Here is a 12,496-nt window from a genome sequence, read left to right as displayed (position 1 = left end):
ACTGAATGGTTAGGGTGTATGAGGAAGAGTCAATATGCCTATTGAAGCCTCCCATTATAAGAGCTGGAGTTGGGGAGGAGAGAAAAATTGAGCCGGGTACTAGACTCACTGGGGAAGGAGGGGAGTGATGTGGAAGTCTATAGACTATGTTACTAGGATTTAGAGTGGTTGGTAGATATGACTCGCATGAACCTCAAAGGAGATTACTGAGCTTGGGAGGTAGGGAGAAAACCAGTTGGAAAACAATGACAATAAAGACTAAGGAGTGTTCTGATTGCTGTGCCTTTACCAGTAAGCCAAGCAAAATGAGAGAAAGTGTAAGCAGTACTGAAAAGGGGAGGCAGGGAGACTGTATTATCAGGGGGAGCCAAGTTTCAGTAATACTTAGAAGTTGGAAGGAGTAGGAGAAGAAAAGATTTAGGATGAAGGGAAGTTTTTTGCCTACAGAACAGGCATTCCAGAGGGCATGGTGAGGGGGGCGGGGTGAGGCTAGTGTTTGGTTGAAACTTTGGGGTGAGAGGGATGAGGGAGATGAAAATAAAGGATCAGGTGGTGGAAAACAGGTTTGGGATGATGAACTACAGGGGTGCAAAATGACGAGGATGTGTAAGGTGTGAAGGATAGTGAGAGAAAGGCTCCTATTTCCAAAGGAAACTGGAGACAAATGCAGCACAAGATCGAAGGCATGGAATGGAGAGCTTGGAGCCCATGTGAAGCATGCTCAGATAGCCTAATTTTGAAGCATCCTGTTTCTCTGTTTTCCTGCCACAAGGATGGGAGTTGCCTCCTTCTGCTGGCTGAGTCTTAGCTAGAAAAGGCTGTCTTTAAAACTAGTAGTCCTGTTCTCTTTCTTGCTGGTTCCTAAAGATCAGGAGGAGGGAAATACTTCCCCCTGCTCTCCTACCCCTTTTGCCCTGACTGAGCAATGGACCTAGGCTCCCTGTTGACTTGGTTTGATTTCTTAGTTTCAAGTGCCCAGTGGTGATCCCCATTGGACTTGAGAGTTTGAGTCCTGGTGACCCTGGAGCCAGGATTGCAGGTGGGATGCTGGAAGGTCAGTCCAGCAGAGAAGCCCTGGGAAGCCAGAGTACCAGGGACTGGTAACATCAAACCGCTGATCTTCTGCAGGGCATAAACTTTCCTAGCCTGTGGAAAGGCATTATGCAAATGTTTGAAGGCAGGAAATAGAGTGAAGTTAGTCTATTTTGACAGTATTTGTGAAGGAGAAATAGTCAGACTTATTGCTATATTCAATTCATTAAATTTCAATTCATTTATTCAACTTCAATTGATTTATAGATACATTAGAAAACTTGTTTATACAGCATAAGAACATATAATTTATAGTTGAATAAATAAGGTGTTTGCGGTCATCTCTTTCCAGAGTTAGCAATGAGAATCTGGTTCAGGAATAGAAACCTCTTGTTGGTGAGAGGGCCAAGTCCCCATATGGCAAAGTAAATAATCATTTAGGAGACTCCAGCCATGTGGGAAAGGTCCAGGTCAGCATAGTAATGTAAACATAACAATAACAGCCCAAAGTATGTACCATTTTCACATCAGCAAAGTGTTTTCCATAGGCGATCTCATTTGGACCTTATTATTATATGCATTTTGCTGTTGAGGAAACTGGGATCCAAAGAGATTAATTAGGGTCCCCTAGGGTCACCCAGCTAGTAAGAGTCTGAGGTAGGATTCAACCCTAGGTCTTGCTGACTCCAAGTCCCACTATACCAAACTAGACTTTGAGTCACGAATTCTGGACTTCCTGGGTAAGTCACCTCCAACAATTCTGAAGACACCCATCCAAGTGTGACTTTTTCCATGTCTTTCCACAAGTTCACCACAAGGGGTTTACCCAACTTCTGAGAGCTTTCCTAACTTTTTCCTGACATCACAAGGATACTTGTCAGGGGTGTACTGGCAAACATTTAACAACTGGCTCTTGGGGGGTGGAGGGGAGGAGAAATGTAGCAGGACACACTTTTAATTCACATCCTTAACATTTTCTTCATTACTTTCTTAAGTTTAGATAATGAACAAAACAATAAATCTAGCCCTGATTTGTAGCATTTGCCAATTTACAAGGTATAAATGGTCAAACTGAAAATTTAACAACTAGCTCCTGGCTGCCAGCTCCAGCGTGTCAATGCCTGTAGAGGACTTGGGCAGTCTGTCTCTTATGGGGAGGAAAGCACTTTGTATACTACACAGAGATAATGATCACGATTCCCTACCACACACCCCTTTCCACTGTAATGCTTGGTCTCTACTTCAGTGATGAACACGCAGAGAACCCAGCAGTCAGACACTGAGCTAGAGAGGAGATGTGACTAGGCTGGCGAGGGAAGGGCACCCACTGCATCTCACAACTGCAGTGAAGCTAATCAATTGGCAGCTCCTTCTCTGCCCTGAGCCAGAAGCTGATCAAATAACCCACAGTAAAGCAAATGAGACTCTCTGCCGGTAACTGGACCAGGCTCCCTTGTTCTGTTCTTGCAGGGAAATATCTTGTTGGGAGAGAAGTGAGAGTGGATGAGAGGGATCCTGGAGTGCTCTGCTTAGCTCAGGTTTGGGGCCCACATCTGGAGTCTTGTTCCAGTGTTTCCCCAGAGGGCAGAATTTGTGGATAAAGACTCTTTGTATCATCTTGAAGGTTAGCAAGAAGAGCTGCCCTTGGTTGGTCACATTGGAAGCTGGAGTCCCCAAAGATGAAATGGACCACAGACTCGATGGGAGCCTCTTATTTGGAGAGGCAACATGATATAGTGAAAGAAACACTAGTCCTGATATCAGACTCTCTCAGTGCCCTGTGTGTGTGACCCATCATCTTCAGAAGGAAGAGGGCTAGATTTGTAGATAGAGGATTCAAGTTCAAACCTTGGCTCTGCTTCTTGATACTGGCATGTCCTTGGGTGAATTATTTCCCCTCTTTGGGCCTGTTTCCTCATCTATACAATAAGGGGGGCTAGACTAGGTGTCTCCTAGGTTCTACTTCAGTTCTAAATCTGCGTTGCTATGAACTGCTCTGTGACTGTTTCCTTTTCTAAAAGAATGAGGATAATAATACTTGTGCTCTTTGCCTCCCATTCAGGGCTCTTGTGGGGATTTGTAAACGCCAAACCTCCAGGATCTCCCCAATGTGCCTGTTCCCTCCACCAACTGTGATCTTGAGCCCTCTGCAGCTTAGGAGACATACAATCCTTGGGAGCCTGTGTGGTTGAAAAGCTATCGGTGATCACCACCCCATTTCACTCACTCCAGTGGTTCCCCATTTCCTTTAGGATCAAATAAAAACCTTTCTATTTTGCATTTTAAGTTCATTACAATTTGTTGCTTTCTTATCTTTCTAGCCTTTAAGAAGTCATCACCCGCTCCATGCACTTTACAATTCAGTCAAATTGACCTCTTTATAATTTTGTGCTCATAATGTACCATTCCTCATCTCCAAACCCTTGTCCAGGTGGTCCCCCTTGCCTGCAGTTACCTCACCTCAACCTCTCAGCATCCCTGGTTTCCTTCAAGATTCGGTTCAACCCTTCTGCAGAGGGTCTTTCTCAGACAGGCACCTAGCCGTAGATGCGCCCCCTCCTCAAACGACCCTGGATTGATTTTGTATGTGTTCTGTTTCTATTTATACGTTTGAGTCATCTCCCAGTTAGAATGGAAGGCAGGAGCTGGGGGGCAGGAGCTGTTTCTCTTTTGTCTTCTCCAGCACTTCAATACAGTACCTGGCACATACGTTCAAGGCCCAGCACATAGCAGATATAATGCTTAGAGCTTGGCCAGACAAGCTCTTCGCTTGTTGATTGAACTTAGAGAGCTCACTGGGTGGAGCACTCTGTTCCAGGGTCATTACTTGAAGCAAGCTTACTAGGATCCCTCAGGACCTAGTTTGCTGGCAGAGACCTGGAGAACCCAAGGTCACTGCCATGTTGCTTGGGAAAACTTGAATGGCACTGAGGTACCCCATATGGCAACTTACTGGTGTGGCACCAAGGAAAGAAGAGATTGCCATGCATCTTTTTTAGAGCATCATTTCTGTATAGATTCCACTCCATCCTCCACACAGGTACCAAAGTGATTTTATTAAAGCTTTGGTCTGATCATGTTACCCTCCAGCTCTTACTCAAACAACTTCAATGGCTCCATGTTATCTACAGATAAAATATAAAGTCCTATGTTCAACATCAAAAGCTTGTCACAACCTGGCCCCTTCCTACCTTTTCAGTCTTCCTCTACTTTACTCTGTTCCATGGACTTACTACACTCTATACTACACTCCATCCTATATCTCTGTCTAGTTTTTGTACCAGTTTTCCCCCATGTCTGGAATCATCTCCTTTCTCACTACTACCTCTTGGCATCCTTAGATTCTTTCAAGACCCACCTAGAACACCACCATCTATTAGGAGACCTTTCCTAGTCCTCGCCACAACTAAAGCCTCCTCGCTAAGGTTACCTTCCATCTACTCAGTATGTGTCCTGTATGTACCAATATATTTACCTGTTATCTCCCCCATTATATCATGAGTTCCTTGAGGGCAAGAACTGTTTTTGCCCCTTTCTTCTATCCCCAGAGCTTAGTCCAGTGCTCAGCACATAGTTGTTCTTTGTCCTTTGTTTTTGAAGAGGACCAGTGATATCCCAGGGCGATGTCTTGACTTGCACATGAATTGGATTTAAGTGAGGCAGAGTTGCACAGTCATCAGCCTCACTCTCTCTTCTAGAGTCATCAAAGTCCAGTGGCAGGACAAAAGTCAGGATGCAGTGGATGCCCTTGGAGTCTTTGATGTCTGGCCAAGCTCTAAGCATTCCACAGCGCCTGCTTCTGCGACCTTCAAGGCCATTGGAACAAATTTTTCTCATCCATCCATTCTGCCTGGGAAGTCTTCACATGCTTGGGGTAGACAACCCTTAGCTCACTGCCAGTTTGAGGCCCGTCAGTTCCCCTCAATCTGGTTTAGCCCATTTGCTGAGATGGTTTACCAGGGTTTGGCTGCTGGTCATACTACAGCTTCTCGGAGCTGCAAGTGAGAGTTGAGTGCTAGTTAGATGCCAAAGGTGAATGAGCAGGGCTGAAAGGGCTCAACAGTCCTTATCCCAGTGCTAGTCCTCCCAAAAATAGGAAGCATCTAAGAAGAGATTGAAGACTGGCTGATTGATTGACACTTCTCATTCAAGTCCTCCCTCCCTCCAGTTGTTAGGAAGTTTTCCCTTATACTGAGCCCACATCTGTCTATGGAAGTCACTTAACCTCAGTTTGCTTCAGTTTCTTCATTTGTAAAATGGGAAAAAAGCAGCACCCACCTCTTCTTATTGAGAGTATAAAATGAGAATATCTGTAAAGTGCTCTGTAAACATTAAAGGACCATGGAATTGCTAGCTATGTGGTACTGTGGAAGATCTGAAGTCGGGAAAATCTGAGTTCAGATCTGGTCTCAGACTCTTGCTAGCTGTGTGACGCTGGGCAAGTCACTGCACCTCTGTTTCCTAAACTGTAAAATGAGTATAATAATAGCAGCTACTTCACAGGGTTTTTGTGAGGATCAAATGAGATAAAAATTGCAAAGTGCTTAGCATAGCACCTTGCACATACATAGTAAGGGTCATATAAATGTGGCTGTTATCATTATTTCCTGCCTCTGTCATTCCATATTTATCTATCAAATACAGTTTTGTGCCATCAGTTACAACTTATGTAATTTCACCTTATAGCCACAGGAAGGGGCTCTCACATCCTTAGGAGGTAGCAAGGGAAATGACAATAAATGTGGACTTTCTGAGATGGGCTTTTAATCATGACAGCATTTATCATAACGTGCTAAAAGCATGTCTACATTCATCACTGGAGAGGAGATAAGTGCAAATCAAAAACAGGGTCCATCTGGTTCTATTCCAACATATAAACACATTTTCTTAAACAAAGACAGATTCCCATGACTCCAATGGCATGTACCAATCACTTCTGAGAAAGTGTCCCATGTTAAAACTATGCACACTTGGGCATTATTTTGATTTCTCCTCCTCACCCTGCAATTTTAGGTTTTTTAAAAATAGCTTTTAATAATAATTTGATATTGTCAGTAGATAAAGTGGATGTGATATACTTCCTTAATATGAATAACATTTGACTGTGATATTATCATGATGAATAATACCCTTATGGCCGTGGGAAGATTGTCACACTAATCTACTGTTGGGAAGCTATGAATTGGCCCCACCATTCTGGAAAACATTTCGGGATCATGTGAGAAAAGTGACTGAAATGTACGTACCCTTTGACCCAGAGATCAGACTACTGGCATATATTCCAACAAGATTAAAGAAAGAAAGAAAAAATGATCCCATACGTACTAAAATATTCATAGCTGGAATTTTTGTGGTAGTAAAGAACTGGAAACAAAATGGGGGCTCACCAGTTGGAAAAAGGTTAAATGAATTATGACATACAAATGCATTTGAATAGCATTATCCCCTAAGTAGTGAGGAAAAAGAGAAATTCAGAGAAATGAAGAAACTTCCATGAACTGATCTGATTCCATCTCACCATGACACTGTAGAGTAGGGTTTTCTACCTCTCCTTCTCAGGGTTCTAGGGTAACCCTAAGGGCTTATCAGCTTTTCTGTAAAGTCTTCAACTCTGGCCCCCATTCTGGTGTGCTTTCCCCAATATCAACAAAGAGAACAGTTGGTATCTTTCTGATATCATTGATTTACCTCATGATTAGAGCCCCAATATTATCTAATCAATTATCACCAACTGGCTTTTTACAGAGAGATTTACTGAAGAGACATACTACCTTGGTACCTGGGGAGAGTGGGTTTGAATTCAATGTGTATTTTGCAAAGCAATTGTCTCTTTAAGTTCACTTCCAAATTCTGGAGAGTTGCTCTGGGATGTAGGATAGAGATGGTGTTTCTCCTGTGTTCAATTGCTGGAAAACTCTCTCCTGGATTCCAGTGCCTGGACTGACTTTGGGTCTCTTTTCTGACCTTTCAAAGCTCAAAGGTGATAGTTTAACCTATTCCATCTCTAATATTTCTTCACCCAAAGAAGAAAGAATAGGGTCAACAGGAACAGAGGAAATAGAAGTGCCATGTGCTCATGGCTTCATATTGACCCGGGTGAAGACCCCAAAAATATCTTTTTGGCACTAACCAGGCAAATGTGGCTGCAGAACCAGAACTGGATTTCTGTAACATTTGACTCAGTTCTGGCTCAGTGGCCAATTCTCTTCACCATAAAGCAAGCAGATAACCTTATATCCCAGGTATAGATAAAAAGCAGTCATAGCATACTCAACAGCGGAGAGAGTGGCTGACTGACACCCTGGCCCAGAAGCAGGCTCCCCACCATCCCCATGGAAGTGACTGCATCTAGAAGAGTGAGTGTTGTTGTCAATGGTCCTAAGACCTGGGCACTCGTTGGCCAGTCTTCTGTTATGAAACAATACTAAGCATTAAGGTGAGAACTCGGATTAAATGCAACAATCATAATTTTTTCCAGAAGTCAGAGAAGGAAATTCCTTCTCTTTACATGGTGCTGTTTGTCCTTCAATCTCACAGAGGACCATGGCATCAAGGTGATGACAGGACTTGCAGTGGACTTTGATTTGGGTGAGTGAGGGCTGTGCAAGGTCACCAGCCTCACTTTCTCCTCCAGAGCCATCTGGGTCCAGTAGCCTGATATTCATCAGGATAACTGGAGATGGGCCCCCCTTCTCCCCATGGTAGAGGGGTGGGGGAAGTATAAGTGCAGAGCATTGTGTAATCTTCTGGACAGTTTTATTTGACCATACTTACTTGTTACAAGAGAGGGTCCTTTAGAGCGAGGAAACAAACAAAAACCAGAAGTAAAATAACAATAAATCAATATCCTTAGCAGCAAAAGTTCCAACAATCATCATGGTCAGAAACGTCATTAAAATAAGGCTTTTCACTTCTGCTCCCCCTTAGTCCCTACTTCCCTTTGGGTTCCAGCACCTAGTTATGAACCTAGCATTTGTTCTCTCAATGAGTCTTCCCTTTAACTAAATCTGTTTTTGCACATGGAATGGCTGTTGCCTAGCAACCTGGCAACCTCCTATCCTCCAGTTACAGGTGAGATGAAGGAATATTGTATAGTCTTTATTGGCCGTCACTGGTATCCTCTGACAACTTGCGTTGCAAATCACAGGAGGTCAGCACTGGAAGATGTCAGTCCTGACCCCTGTTTGGTTCTGCAAAAGGCAAGCTGGTGATTGGGGTCAGTTAAGAGTCAATCGAGAGCAGGGAGAGAAAATACCTGGGCAAGGAGCAAGATATGATTCCTCCAGCTTTTACCACAGAACCTGGCACTTAGTAGGCTCTTAATTAATGCTTATTGATTGATTAGACTGAGAAAGTGCTTCAGTCAAAGGAAAGAGGTCACAGGTATAAAAAAATATCCAGAGGGATAAAATAGAGGTGAGAACAGTGGTCAAATTGTGGGCAGAAGCATGTCATGTAGCTAACAACAATTAATATGTAACAACAGTGAGAGACTGTGTGGTGTACTGGATAGAGCTGGCTTTGGAATCAGGAAGACCTGGCTACCTACTGACCATGTGACACTGAACTTACCCTTTCAGTGCCCCAATGAACCTATTAAATCCATAATTGTCGAAGCAAGGGCTAATCTAACTTGGTAAAAGGAATGCCCTTACTAGGCATTTCTAATAATGAAATCACAACTGTGGTTTAAAATAAATGATGATTATTGATGGGGAAGTTGGACCACGGCTAAAGACCCTATCTCTAAAGACCATATCTCATGCATGGGCCCCAGTTAGTATGATCGCTAGCATTCTTATAGTTTTAAGTTTAAAAATATTTGTATAGCTTTTAAGGTCTTGCCAATTGCTTTATACGCAATATTTTATTTATCCTCACAACAGCTCAATGAGTGAGGGGTCTATTGTTACCCTTATTTTTACAGATGAGAAAACTTGACTCATCTTTGTGAGTTCAAATCCAGCCTCACGCACTTACTAGCTGTGTGACCCTGGGCAAGTCACTTAACTCTGTTTGCCTCGGTATCCTCATCTGGAAAAAGGAGCTGTAGAAGAAAATGACAAACTAGTCTAGTATCTCTGCCAAGAAAACCCTAAATGGAGTCATGAAGAGTCAGACAAGACTGAATAAATATCAACCTAGCTGTAATCCCATTTCTGGTATACTTGTCTCCTCTCCAGTGGTGGGGATAGACATTCTTTTAACATATTGCTGTTAATTAGCCCTTGTGCTTTCTTTGACCAGTTGTCTTCCCCCATTATACTGTAAGTTCCTTGAGGGCAGGATTGTATTTGTATTTGGAGGGCTTAGCTCAGTACCTGGTACATAGTAGGTTATATGGATTAATATATTAATGAAGAGAATCAAATATATGTAATAAAATCATTAGATATTAATCATTATAATTTATAATATATGATTATATAAATATATTATAATTAAATTATAATAAATTGATTATATTAATACATATTTATTGACTATTGAAGTCCCAGTTGAGGCTGGGGTGGAAGAAGAAACCCTGGGGAAATGCATATATATGTATATATATATACATATATATACATTATATATAATATTTATATAGCATTTTAAGGTTTGCAAAGTACTTCAAATGCATTATCTCATTTGATCCTTACTAGAACCCTGTGAGGAGGTGAGTATTTGAGGCTGAGAGAGGTCAAGCCAGCAAGCCATTAAACATTTATTAAGAGTTTACTATGAGCCAGGCAGCTCTGGGGAAACAAAGAAAGGTGAAGACAGGTCTGGCTCTGCAAGAGCTCACAGTCTAATTGGGGAGACAACATGTAAACAACTCTGTACAAACATATTCAACAGAGGGAGGGCCGTAGAATTATTGGTGCAGTATCTAGTGCATGCAGGTAGCCATTTTACCATTATATATGTTAACTAGTGCAATGGAAACACTAATTAGACCTACACTCCTCGATGCAGGCAATCAGACTTTGTTAATTAAAGCCTGCAAATAATAAATTACCACCCTGACATTTTAGGGCTTCCCAAGGCTTGTCTTTTACTGGGCTCTCTGGCCACCAAAATCTGAGTGTCCACCTCTGGTGTGATTATCTAGCAGGTCTCCAAGACCTCCATCCCTCTGTGCTGCCCCTAACCAACACAGGGTGCTCCAGTCTCAACGTGGTGGGGTGGGCAGGAGCTGGCCCTTGTCTTGACATCAGAATAGGCTGATGGCTGCGATCTCAGGTGAGTGTTTTAATACTTTTATAATGGGTTTTGTAAATTGTTTACCACATATTTTGATTGATAGCTTAGTTCAAAATGACTGATAATATTGCTTTTATTGGTTTTCATTTGTCATCTGTCTTATCAATATATCTACATATGTTTGTCAGTGGTTTAAGAACATACACATGTTGAATTGCTTGCCCTCTTAGGAGGGATAAGGAGGGAGGGAAAAAAATTTGGAACTCAAAATTTTATAAGAAATAAATGTTAAAAATTGTCTTAACATGTAATTGAAAAATTAAAATACTATTAAAAATATAAAAATACTTTTGAATAATAATAATGAACACCTTGATAATAAATGGGGAATCAAATAAAAAAAGAATATACACATATTGCTTACTATGTCATATCACACATCCTTATTTTATTATTGAAAAACCAGCAAGTTACTCAAAACAATCACAAAACAGAGGCTTAAAAGGTAGAATCAGTTTTCTAATTGAAAAACTATCTTATTAAGGTAATAAAATTTACTCTCACTACATTATTGGTTATACAAAATTGACAAGTTATTCCTACTATATTATTAAGGTTCTAAAACTTATTTTTACAACAAAGGGGGAATTGGGAATGGTTTCCTGGAGAAGGTGGGATTTTAGCTGAGATTGCTTAGGGTCACATAATTAGGAAGCATCTGAGGCAGAATTCAAACTTAGGTCTTCTTAACTCCTGGTCCAGCAGTCTATGTATCTTGCCACTTGGGACACAAATTTCCATGGGGGTAGAGATCCTAGGATATTGCTTTTTGGGGAGGGAAGAAAGGGACCCTTGGACAATAGCCAGAGAAGAGAGATATAGAGGCTGCAGCTGAGGATGTCAGTGAGCTGTGTGAGGGAAGGGGAAGGAGAGGCTGGAAGTGGAGGAAACGCTAAAGGGTGGGAGGAATTGGCAGCTCCCTACTTTAATAATAACAACAATATCAATTATAATAGTTAACCTTTACATATTACTTTAAGATTTGCAGCACACTTTACAAATATCATTTCATTTTGTCCTCACAAAACCTTGGGACTTAGGTAGATAGATATCCCCAATTTTCATACAGAGAAACTGAGGCTGAGAGAGGTGATGTGATTTACCCAAGGTCACAGAGCTAGCCTTGCTAACTAGCTGTTCAGTTATTTCTTCCTTGCAAAGGAGTACAATTGACATGAGTGCCATCGCATTTTGACTTTTTTGGGCAAAGTCCTTGTCCTGGTTACGGCTCTGGATGGGACATATGTCAATTTTGGCTGGAGATATTCCTGATATTCCAGTATCAGTCATGTGGCTTTATAATTCAATTTTTCTTGATGTAGATTTCAGCTCATTATTATGATCTAGGAGAGAGAGTGGGGTAGAATAGTGGGCTGGCCTCAAAGTCCGGAAGACCCTAGGGAAGTCTCTTAAAACAATAAGTTATGGATCTGTATTGGTAGAGGGAGTTTCTATACAGAGTTACCTACATCAATGAAATATCATCATCATCACTACCACCATCATCATCATCACCACCACCAGCATCAGCATCATCACCATCATCATCATTTTAATCAGTACACAAGTACTCAAATCCATGTGGATTTTTTTCTCCATTGATGCTGATCACAGCCCCTCCATTTCTGCCCATGATGGGTGACACTTGTCCAAGTCATCTCGTAAGTCCAACAGGCTAGAAGCCTTCCTTGATTCCTGCTGACATTGACACAATACTCACAGAGCACTCAGGCTGTCTACCTGTCCTCTCCCTCTCACCTGATGACCAACTCATCATGCATTTCCCTGCTGATGCTCTACTGTGCAATTCTTTGTTGGGGACAAGTTGCAGGGTCTATGTTCCTACAGAAGTATAAATGTAAGGGGATCTAGCCAGATGCCTTTGGCCATTGCTGCTCCTGGTGGTGGTGATGCCCATGGTACCAGGTGTAAGAAAACGTATATAACATGGAGAAATGTCATGGTGTAGAATATAAAGGAGTATAGTTGACATCAAGAGAGATGTAGGTTTGCCTCCTGAACTAGACCTTCATTAACTTTATGAATTTGGCCAAATCACTTCACTCCCCCAAACCTCAGTTTCCTCATTTGCTTAAGGGGGAGAATTTGATCCCAGTTTCTCCTGTCTTCCAGTCTGGTACTCTAGCTACCATGTCACATTACCAGTTACCTTAGAGCTCAAATAATTGTAAAAGTTTTTATTGTGGAAGCTAACTAA

General features: G+C 41.8%; 1 long non-coding RNA gene across 1 annotated transcript in view; it reads left to right on the top strand.

Annotated features, from left to right (window-relative positions):
- The window catches only part of LOC140517425 (uncharacterized), a 30,573-nt gene extending 27,260 nt beyond the window's left edge, over positions 1–3,313 (top strand). The window contains exon 2 of the long non-coding RNA XR_011971582.1: positions 3,095–3,313. This is a non-coding gene — a long non-coding RNA (uncharacterized lncRNA). The remainder of the gene's footprint in view (positions 1–3,094) is intronic.
- Positions 3,314–12,496: the final 9,183 nt, after the last annotated feature.

Source organism: Notamacropus eugenii, chromosome 1 (genome assembly GCF_028372415.1).
Source record: "Notamacropus eugenii isolate mMacEug1 chromosome 1, mMacEug1.pri_v2, whole genome shotgun sequence".
NCBI classification, from domain to species: domain Eukaryota; kingdom Metazoa; phylum Chordata; class Mammalia; order Diprotodontia; family Macropodidae; genus Notamacropus; species Notamacropus eugenii.
This window is presented reverse-complemented; position numbering and strand designations above follow the sequence as displayed.